We start from the raw sequence: 11,448 nt of genomic DNA on the forward strand, positions 1-11,448 counted from the left end.
CCCACCTTCTTCCCGACAGGTTCGGCAAAATCTACCCCGCTGTCTTTTGGATGAGATGTTAAACCAAGGCCATGTCCACCCTCTCAGGCGGAAATAAAAGATCTCATGTTGAAGAGGGAGAGACCAGTTCTCGCGGTGTCCCGGTCAATCTTTATCCCTCAACCATTATTTATTCTCGGGATGTGAGCAATGCAGGCATGAAACATTTAATTGCCCATCCCTGCTTCCCTCGAGAAGGTGATAGTGGGCCTTCTTGAACCGCTGCAGTCCTGGTGGTGATGGGTTCCCGTTGACCTCACTCACTCAGGTCTAGCAGTAAGCAGTCAACGACACAAAGGGAATGCGGAACACAAATTTATCAAAAGAAAGTTAACCTTTAAGGTGCCTCACTGGCATGCCAGTGCATGGTGATGGCACAAGCTAGGGATAATGTTATGAAAGCACACTAACAGGACTAGACAGACTAGATGCAGGAAGGCTGTCCCCAATGGTCGGGGAGTCCAGAATCAGGGGTCATAGTCTAAGGATAAGGGGTAAGCCATTTAGGACTGAGATGAGGAGGAATTTCTTCACCCAGAGAGTGGTGAACCTGTGGAATTCTCTACCACAGAAGACAGTTGAGGCCAATTCATTAAATATATTCAAGAAGGAGTTAGATATATTTCTTAAGGCTAAGGGGATCAAGGGATATGGGGAGAAGGCAGGGACAGGGTACTGAGTTTGGATGATCAGCCATGCTCGCATTGAATGGCGGAGCAGGCTTGAGGGGCCGAATGGCCTACTCCTGCTCCTATCTTCTATGTTACTAACAGGCAGCCTTGCACACTGGAAATGGATATAATGGACGGAAAATCGCGAGAGCTTCTGGCTGGCGAGGCTTCCTGCTGGAAGTGTGATTTTGTGAAATCAATGGAGACAAGACGCTTGGTATAGGGTTCCATTCGCAAGATGGACAGGAAGCTGCTATCATGGGAGCTGCTGAGAATGGCCTGAGCTGTTCCTACTGTAGCTTTGTCTCGGTGTGACCAAAGATAGTCTGCAGAACACCCAATGGGATGTACGGTAGAACAAGGGGCATTGGCTCGACACCCACAGGCTTCAGTTGCTGACCTCAGCTGTAGTGAAGCATTGAGTCGAGGGTTTGTTCTACTCAGTCGGGAGTCATCCTCGGGTCATGCTCGTACACCTTTTAAATGCTAATTTCTCAGTGGATGGAGGCCAATGCTTTGAGCTGTGAAAACCCCAAAAAGGAATAGGAAGACAGAGACTTATCTTGTTGCCACCAGATGCAAGAGACTGTATTGACCTCCATTTCCGTAAATCTAAGTTCTTTGCTGGTTGTTCATTCAGTGTCTCTAAACCCATTCCCTGGCGAATGAGTCAGCAATGATGGTGACCGCTCCCTAAAGAAAGGCATCAATACAAGAATAACATCAGTCACGTATGATTGAAAAGCAGCAGAGAGGGTGAGTCCGAGCAAATATCCATGTCCAAGGTTTTCAAATTCTGGCATCCAAATTTGTTGATCCAAACCAACAGGAGTTTCTGGTTGCGAGACAGAAATTCCTGACAATATAGGAACAAAAAAAAGGTGTTAGCCGCGGCTCAGTGGGCAGCACTCTCACCTCTGAGTCAGAAGGTCATGTGTTCAAGTCCCACTCCAGAGACTTGAGCACAAAAATCTAGGCTGACACTCCCAGTGCAGTGCTGAGGGAGCGCCGCACTGTCGGAGGGGCAGTACTGAGGGAGTGCCGCACTGTCGGAGGGGCAGTACTGAGGGAGCGCCGCACTGTCGGAGGGGCAGTACTGAGGGAGCGCCGCACTGTCGGAGGGGCAGTACTGAGGGAGTGCCGCACTGTCGGAGGGGCAGTACTGAGGGAGCGCCGCACTGTCGGAGGGGCAGTACTGAGGGAGCGCCGCACTGTCGGAGGGGCAGTACTGAGGGAGCGCCGCACTGTCGGAGGGGCAGTACTGAGGGAGCGCCGCACTGTCGGAGGGGCAGTACTGAGGGAGCGCCGCACTGTCGGAGGGGCAGTACTGAGGGAGCGCCGCACTGTCGGAGGGGCAGTACTGAGGGAGCGCCGCACTGTCGGAGGGGCAGTACTGAGGGAGTGCCGCGCTGTCGGAGGGGCAGTACTGAGGGAGCGCCGCACTGTCGGAGGGGCAGTACTGAGGGAGCGCCGCACTGTCGGAGGGGCAGTACTGAGGGAGCACCGCACTGTCGGGGGGCAGTACTGAGGGAGCGCCGCACTGTCGGAGGGGCAGTACTGAGGGAGCGCCGCACTGTCGGAGGGGCAGTGCTGAGGGAGCGCCGCACTGTCGGAGGGGCAGTACTGAGGGAGCGCCGCACTGTCGGAGGGGCAGTACTGAGGGAGCGCCGCACTGTCGGAGGGGCAGTACTGAGGGAGCGCCGCACTGTCGGAGGGGCAGTACTGAGGGAGCGCCGCACTGTCGGAAGGGCAGTACTGAGGGAGCGCCGCACTGTCGGAGGGGCAGTACTGAGGGAGTGCTGCACTGTCGGAGGTGATGTTTTTCTGATGAGACATTAAACCGAGGCCCCGTTTGCTCTCTCAGGCGGGTGTAAAAGATCCAATGGCACTATTTTGAAGAAGATTCAAGAAGGAGTTAGATATATTTCTTAAGGCTAAAAGGATCAAGGGATATGGGGAGAAAGCAGGGACAGGGTACTGAATTTGGATGATCAGCCATGATCGCATTGAATGGCGGAGCAGGCTCGAGGGGCTGAATGGCCTACTCCTGCTCCTATCTTCTATGTTTCTATGTAAGAGCAAGGTAATTCTCCCTGGTGTCCTGGGCCAATATTTATCCCTCAACCAACATCAATAAAACAGATTCAAGCTCCCACAAACAGCAATGTGATAATGACCAGATAATCTGTTTTTGTTATGTTGGTTGAGGGATAAATATTGGTCACCGGGGAGAACTCCCCAGCTCTTTCTTCAAAATAGTACCAGGGGATCTTTTACGTCCACCTGAGAGAGCAGACAGGGTCTCGATTTAACGTCTCATCTGAAAGACGGCACCTCCGACAGTGTGGCACTCCCTCAGCATTGACACTGGGAGTGTCGGCCTAGCTTTATATGCTGAAGTCCCTGGACTGGGACTTGAACCCACGACCTTCTGACTCCGAGGCAAGAGTGCTACCCACTGAGCCACGGCTGACACTTCACAATCAATGAAATACTTTTGAAGTGTAGTCGCTGTTGTAATGTAGGAAGCGCGGCAGCCAATTTACGCACAGCAAGCTCCCACAGACAGCAATGTGATAATGACCAGATATTCCATTTTAGTGTTGTTGGTTGAGGGATATAATGTCTCATCTGAAAGACGGCTCATCTGACAGTGCAGCACTCACTTAAGGGGTCATGAATATAAGATAGTCACTAATAAATCCAAAAAGGGAACTCGGGAGCATAAACGGCAGCGTAGACCCGGTGGGCCAAATGACCTGTTTCTGTGCTGTACACTCGATGTCACTTGCTGCACTGGAGTGTCAGCCAGATTTTGTGCTCAAGTCTCTGGAGTGGGACTTCGAGCCCACAACCTTCCGACACAGAGGCAATCGTCACTGAGCCACAGCTGATCCTGTATGTACTTGTGTACATCGTAAGCAAACACTACACGTGCCACTGTTAGAAACATAGAAACATAGAAGATAGGAGCAGGAGTAGGCCATTCGGCCCCTCGAGCCTGCTCCGCCATTTAATGAGATCATGGCTGATCATCCAAACTCAGTACCCTATCCCTGCCTTCTCCCCATATCCCTTGATCCCTTTAGCCTCACAAAATATATCCAACTCCTTCTTGAATATATTTAATGAATTGGCCTCAACTGCCTTCTGTGGTAGAGAATTCCACAGGTTCACCACTCTCTGGGTGAAGAAATTCCTCCTATTCTCTGTCCTAAATGACTTACCCCTTATCCTTAGACTGTGACCCCTGGTTCTGGACTCCCCCGCCATTGGGAACATCCTTCCTGCATCTAGTCTGTCTAGTCCTGTTAGAATTTTATAAGTTTCAATGAGATCCCCTCTCATTCTTCTAAACTCCAGCGAATATAAGCCCAATCGACCCAATCTCTCCTCATACGTTATTCCTGCCATCCCAGGTATCAGCCTGGTGAATCTTCGCTGCACTCCCTCCATGGCAAGAACATCCTTCCTCAGATAAGGCGACCAAAACTGCACACAATACTCAAGGTGTGGTCTCACCAAGGCCCTGTACAACTGCAGCAAGATATCCTTGTTCCTGTACTCGAATCCTCTCGCTATGAAGGCCAACATACCATTTGCCTTCTTAACCGCCTGCTGCACCTGCATGCTTACCTTCAGCGACTGGTGCACAAGGACACCCAGGTCTCGTTGCACTTCCCCTTCTCCCAATCTATTGCCGTTCAGATAATAATCTGCCTTCCTGTAATAAATTTGAGCATTGGCTCAGCTGGCTAGGGCGTTGTAATAATATGCACCAAGGGTCGAGCTCAAAGGATTGGTCATGCTCGTAGAAGGAATAAACTATTTTCTTTTTAAGCAGTTTTCTCTAAGAATAATTTTATTTTCTTCTATGTGATAGCATGTCTTTGTTTTTAAATAGATATTGCAAAAAGTCTCCATGCTGGTAACGGCGTCAGGAGAGGGTGCAGATCTGCAAGGCCTGTTCCTAAGCTGGCAGCAATCTCCCATTCCGATTCATCTGTGACACAGAGAGACAGGCGTAAATAACAAAAGTCGACTCATCACGCTTCCACTTTCTCATCCTGACTCCAATCCTGTCCCAGGGAGTGAGGGCCATGTGACATGACTTCATGCACACACACTGAGTGATGGGACAACTCCACAGAGAACGGGAAGTTTTGATTTTTCACCCACAAATGCGGGCAAGTGGATATTGTGTCCAGATGCTATGTAGATAGTTGGTGTGAAATCTCAGTCTACACTGATTTGGGTGACCTCAGCCAGTCGGTACAATGTCCTCAGTGCATCTATGCTAGTGAAGGAGGACCTCTGCCCGGTATACAACAGTCCTTTCCGGACAGTAGTGAGCAATTAATGCCTTCCATTTATTTTTTCCTTCTTAGCCTGTGACTATGTAAACTTGAGGTCATCCAAAACTCAGCTGCCCGTGTCCTAACTCGCACCCAGTCCCGTTCATCCATCTCCCCTGTGCTCGCTGACCTACATTGGCTCCCGGTTAAGCAACGCCTCAATTTCAAAACTTTCATCCTTGTTTTCCAATCCCTCCATGGCCTCGCCCCTCCCTATCTCTGTAATCTCCTCCTGCCCCACAACCCCCCCCTCCCCCCCGAGATATCTGCGCTCCTCTAATTCTGCCCTCTTGAGCATCCCTGATTATAAATCGCTCCACCATTGGTGGCCGTGCTTTCTGTTGCCTGGGCCCTAAGCTCTGGAATTCCCTCCCTAAACCTCTCCGCCTCGCTACCTCTCTCTCCTCCTTTAAGACGCCCCTTAAAACCGACCTCTTTGACCAAGCTTTTGGTCACCTGACCTAATATCTCCTTATGTGGCTCGGTGTCAAATTCTGTTTTATAATCGCTCCTGTGAAACGCCTTGGGACATTTTACTGTGCTAAATACAAGTTGTTGGTGTTGTTGTGACTCAGTTGGTAGCACTCCAACCTCTGAGTCAGAAGGTTGTGGGTCCAAGTCTTACTCAAGAACTCAACCAGACAACCTAGGTTGACACTTCAGTAAGGGAGTGTGTTGTTGGAGGTGCTGTCTTTTGAATGAGATGTAAAACCAAGACCCCTTCTGCCTGTTACGGTGGTTTTGGTGAATAACGCTGTACAAAGAACAGCAAGGACTCCTGGCCAACAATACCACTAAAATAGATTAAGTGGTCTTTCATCTCATTACAGCTAATGCAATGTTGCTACGAGCAGATTGGCCACTGTGTAGCCAATAGTGACGACACTTCAAAAGTAACTCATTAACTCTGAGGTGTTGTGCAAGATCCTGATAATGTGATAACGACTTGCATTTATATAAAGCCATCCCTCATGCAATAAACTATCCCAGGGTGCTTCACAGGACTATAATGAGACAAAAATTGACACCAAGCCAAAGAAGGAGACATTAGGACAGGGGGTCACTAGAGGGAGGTTTTAAGGAGCATCTTAAAGGAGGAGAGGTGAAAAGACAGGAGAGGTTTAGGGAGGGAATTCCAGAGCTCGGGGCCCAGGCAGCTGAAGGCGCGGCCGCCAATGCCGGAGCGATGGAAATCGGGGATGTGCGCGAGGCCAGAATTGGAGGAGCGCAGAGATCTCGGAGAGTTGTAAGCTGGAAGAGGTGACAGAGATCGGGGCGGGGGTGGGGGGAAGCGAGGAGGCCATGGAGGGATTTGAACACGAGGATGAGAATTTTAAAATCGAGGCGCTGCCAGCAATGTTCCGTTTAAGCTGCCCGGCCGGCTCACTGGCCTTTAAATAGGCAAAACCGCGCATGCGCAGTATTTCAAATGGGCCGCACACCCCAAAAAAAAATTAAAGGGAACATTGGTTGCCGGATCGGGAGCCAGTGTAGGCCAGCGAGCACAGGGGTGATGGGTGAACGAGGTGTTCGGCGCCTTCCAGATGCTTCTCCTCCACTTTGTACGGTCTTGGGCCAGGGATTCCCAGGTGTCAGTGGGGATGTTGTACTTTTTCAAGGAGGCTTTGAGGGTGTCCTTGAAGCGTTTCCTCCGCCCACCTGGGGCTCTCTTGCCGTGTCGGTGCTCTGAGTAGAGCGCTTGTTTTGGGAGTCTTGTATCGGGCATGCGGACAATGTGACCCGTCCATCGGAGCTGATCGAGCGTGGTCAAAGCTTCAATGCTGGGGATGTTGACCTGAGCAAGAACACTGACGTTGGTGCGCCTATCCTGCCAGTAGATTTGCAGGATCTTGCGGAGGCAGCGTTGGTGGTACCTCTCCAGTCTCTTTGCCGGGAGCAAGCGGAAGCCAAGCGCAGGCAGCGCAAGGAGCGCATGTCAACCCAAGCACCCCACCCACCTGCCCCTTCAACCACCGTCTGCCCCACCTGTGACAGAGACTGCAGGTCCCGCATTGGACTCATCAGTCACCTGCGAACTCATTTTTAATGTGGAAGCAAGTCATCCTCGGTTCCGAGGGACTGCCTAAGAAGAAGAAGAAGATAGATGCATTTAAGGGGAAGCTGGATAAACACGAGGGCGAAAGGAATAGAAGGATATGTTATTACATTTTGGTGACGAGGATGGGATCCCAAAGCCATTTTTAGGGATTATGGAAGGACACAGTGTTCAACCTTCGAGTGGACAAGTTTAAGGTGAATTTGTGACACCTAAACTGAATTTGTTGTGATGTTTTACCGTTAATGCTGATGCAGAATCGTCTGTGCTTCGCCTTCGCTTGTATGTATACACAGCAACAGCGGCGTTGATTCTCACACGTACACAGGTACGGAGTCACTGTTCAACGGGATCGAGTCAGTCATGGCTGCGCCTGCGGGATTCATCGGAAGCCTCGGCATGTACCACCAAGCTCGCGAACCATTCAGTTGTTCTACCCAAGTATATTACAGATATGTTGATAGGGTGAGAGGAAAAAAAAAGACTTGCATTTATATATCGCGCCTTTCACTACCACCGGACGTCCCAAAGCGCTTTACAGCAAATTAAGCACACAGCAAGCTCCCACAAACAGCAATGTGATAATGACAAGATCATCTGATTTAGTGATGTTGGTTGAGGGATAAATATTGGCCAGGACAGAGGGGATAACTCCCCCTGCTCTTCTCTGAAATAGTGCCATGGGATCTTTTACGTCCACCTGAGAGGGGAGACAGGGCCTCGGTTTAACGTCTCATCCGAAAGACGGCACCTCTGACAGTGCAGCGCTCCCTCAGTACTGCACTGGGAGTGTCAGCCTAGATTTTTGTACTCCAGTCTCTGGAGTGGGACTTAAACCCACAAATCTTCTGACTCAGAGTGGGTGCTACCCACTAAGCCAAGCTGACACTGGCTCAGAGGAGTGGCTCAGAGGAGGTGGGAGGAGGCTGGTGTGGAGCATAAACACCAGCATGGACCAGTTGGGCTGTTTCTGTGCGGTACACTCGATGGAAGGTGGTCCACATTGTCCAAGGCCTTGTCGTGGATTTTGATAATCGGGGGGCAGTACTGAGTGGCGGGGGCAGGTTGGTAGAGGACCTTTGTCTTACGGATGTTTATGTACGCTCTTGTATGCTTCGGTGAAGGTGTTGACAATGGTTTGGAGTTTGACCTCCGAGTGAACGCAGATGCAAGCGTCGTCTGCATACTGTAATTCGACGACAGAGGATGGGACGACCTTGGACCTGGACTGGAGGCGACGGAGGTTGAACAGTTTCCCGTTTGTTCTGTAAATTAGCTCCACTCCAGTGGGGAGCTTACTGAGGGTGAGATGGAGCATTGCAGCAAGGAAGATCGAGAAGAGCGTTGGTGCGATGACACAGTCTTGTTTGACCCCGGTTCGTACGTGAATTGGGTCTGTAGTGGATCCGTTGGTCAGGATCACGGCTTGCATGTCGTCGTGAAGCAGGCGGAGGATGGTGACAAACTTTTGAGGGCAGCCGAATTTGAGGAGGACACTCCATAATCCCTCACGGTTGACAGTGTCGAAGGCCTTTGTGAGATCAAAGAAGGCCATGTACAGCGGTTGGTGCTGTTCCCTGCATTTCTCTTGTAATTGACGTGCGGTGAAGATCATGTCCATTGTGCCCCTTTGTGGGCGGAATCCGCATTGTGACTCTGGGAGGAGCTCTTCGGCCACTGGGAGAAGGCGATTGAAGAGGATTCTTGCGATGACTTTCCCTGTGGCAGACAGCAGGGAAACTCCTCTGTAATTACCGCAATTGGACTTGTCACCTTTCTTGAAGATGGTCACAATTACGGCGTCTCTGAGATCCCCTGGCATGCTCTCCTCCTTCCATACCTCAGGAGCCTACTGTCAACAAGAGCAGACGTTGACGACAAAGTCCAACACTGCCTTCAGTGTGCCAGTGCAGCCTTCGGTCGCCTGAGGAAGAGAGTGTTTGAAGACCAGGACCTCAAACCCGACAATAAGCTCATGGTCTACAGAGCAGCAGTAATACCCGCCCTGCTGTATGCCTCAGAGACATGGACCATGTACAGCAGGCTCCTCAAAGCATTGGAAAGGTACCACCAATGCTGCCTCCGCAAGATCCTGCAAATCCATTGGCAGGATAGGCACACCAACGTCAGTGTTCTTGCTCAGGCCAACATCCCCAGCATCGAAGCTTTGACCACGCTCAATCAGCTCCGATGGACGGGTCACATTGTCCGCATGCCCGATACGAGACTCCCAAAACAAGCGCTCGACTTGGAGCTCCGGCACGGCAAGAGAGCCCAAGGTGGGCAGAGGAAACGCTTCAAGGACACCCTCAAAGCCTCCTTGAAAAAGTGTAACATCCCCACCGACACCTGGGAATCCCTGGCCCAAGACCGCACAAAGTGGAGGAGAAGCATCCGGGAAAGCGACAAACACCAAGTCTTTTCGGCGGAAGCAAGCGGAAGCCAAGCGCAAACAGCGGAAGGAGCGCACGTCAACCCAAGCACCCCCCCCCCCCTTCAACCACCATCTGCCCCACCTGTGACAGAGACTGTCGGTCCCGCATTGGACTCATTAGTCACCTGAGAACTCATTTTTAATGTGGCAGCAAGTCATCCTCGGTTCCGAGGGATTGCCTGAGAAGACACTCGATGCAATTCACTGTGTTAAGTATGTTGAAATGTCGACATTGTAACAAGGCACCTTTATAGGTGCAAATTTTCCTGTATGTTTAGTGAGCTTTGAAGTGGCATTATGAGCATGTAGAAAGTCCAGCCCAGGAGAGGCAGGAACTGCTCTGGTCTGACCTCTCATTAGCTACAGGCAGCCTCTGTACTGCTGTCTTGTTTCTTTGCCACTTGCTTTACACTTTCGATTCAATTTAGACGCAGCCCAATCCTGGGAAACTCTGGGATTCAAATCCAGCCAATCAGCCTGCCTGTCAGCATTGCCTGCCCCGCCCATTGAACCTGAATAATTAATAAGGCACCGTCAATCAGCCTCGGCTGTCCAATCAGAGCCGCCGGCCACGCCCCCACTGCTTAATCATAGGGCACCGCTTGGACTTGCGTCAGCCAATGGAAGCCGGCCATCAGCCTCTGGATCGACAGCCAATCAGAGGCGGTTATTGGCCCAGGCGAGGCGGCAATTGGCCAAGCTGTGGGGGGACCATCAGCCAATGAGAGGAGTGCTCTCAGCCTGTGGCTCAACAGCCAACGAGAGGAGGTGAGTGGCCCATCAGAAGGCGGTCATTGGCCAAGCTGAGGATGCCGTTGACCAATCAAAGGCGGCCATCCGCTATTGATTTGGCACCCGAAGGACCCTAGCTTGGCGGCGACCAAAAATCTGCCTTGATTTTTTTTTTAAAAAAACGCCCCCCCCCCCCCCCCCCCACTCTGCAAAAAAAAAACCAAAATAAAATTGAAAGAAAATCAGCCAAGATAGAAGATTGGAGTTTGTAACCAATGCAATTGAAAAGAAGCACTGGTTTCGAAATTAGGCAGAGGGGGGGCAGGAAGAGAGGAGGGAAGTGAAGAAAAGTGCAATTTAAAAGAAAATGAGCAGCAAAGAAATATATTGCAAAATGGGAGGGTGATATTTATTTCTGCCATGTGAGGGGGAGGGAGAGGCTGGGGGTTTGGGGATGTGATGGTGGGTATTTCTGGTCAGGAGAGTGGAGAACAGCTGTTGTTGTTGACCTCCCTTCAGTCATGTTAGCCCCTGGTGTGATGGCGAGGAAACCCCGTTAGGCAGGCGCTCTTCATGACGGTGAGTTCCTTTCCAGCATTACTAATCTCTCCTCAATGTCTTTCCCCTCTTTTATTTTCACTCTTTCCCCCCCTCTCTCTCTCTCTCCTCTTCCCTGAAATCCCTTCCACACACAAGAGGGAGAGAGCGAGAGGGAGAAAGGAGAGAGGAAAAAACAACAACAATCCCCGGCCAGAAAAAAAATGCCCCATTATCCTTTTAAAAAAAAAATACCCCCCTCCCTTGCCGCAAACCACCTTATTCTTTTTTTAAATGGTGTTTAAAAGCCCCCGGCAGCAGTGTGCGGCTCCAGCCTGTCGCCTCTCCCGGGCCGGCCCGCTACAATCTATCGCTTTTATTTGGATACATGCGAATGGAACGCTGATACATGTCTCGGCGTTCCATTTCCCCATCCTGCTCAACCTTCAAGATTACACCTCCTCCCTCACTCCTCCCTCCCTCACTCACTCCTCCTTCCTCCTCCCTCCCTCCCCTTCCTCCTCCACCCTCACTCCTCCCCCACCCACCCTCCCTCACTCCTCCCCCACCCACCCTCCCTCACTCCTCCCTCCCCTCTCCCTCCCCCCCTCCCCTCCCCTCTCC

At 51.2% G+C, this 11,448-nt stretch overlaps 1 protein-coding gene across 3 annotated transcripts in view; it reads left to right on the plus strand.

The window, feature by feature from the left end:
• The first annotated feature begins 10,744 nt into the window (after positions 1–10,744).
• LOC147096649 (BRD4-interacting chromatin-remodeling complex-associated protein-like) overlaps positions 10,745–11,448 on the plus strand; it is a 126,069-nt gene continuing 125,365 nt past the window's right edge. For all 3 annotated transcript variants that reach the window (XM_085973199.1, XM_085973200.1, XM_085973201.1), the window contains exon 1: positions 10,745–10,866. The gene's annotated coding sequence lies outside the window, so the exon portion shown is untranslated. The remainder of the gene's footprint in view (positions 10,867–11,448) is intronic.

The sequence above is a fragment of the Somniosus microcephalus genome, chromosome 34 (genome assembly GCF_052327205.1).
Source record: "Somniosus microcephalus isolate GS21.2 chromosome 34, FLI_Smic_1.0, whole genome shotgun sequence".
NCBI lineage: Eukaryota > Metazoa > Chordata > Chondrichthyes > Squaliformes > Somniosidae > Somniosus > Somniosus microcephalus.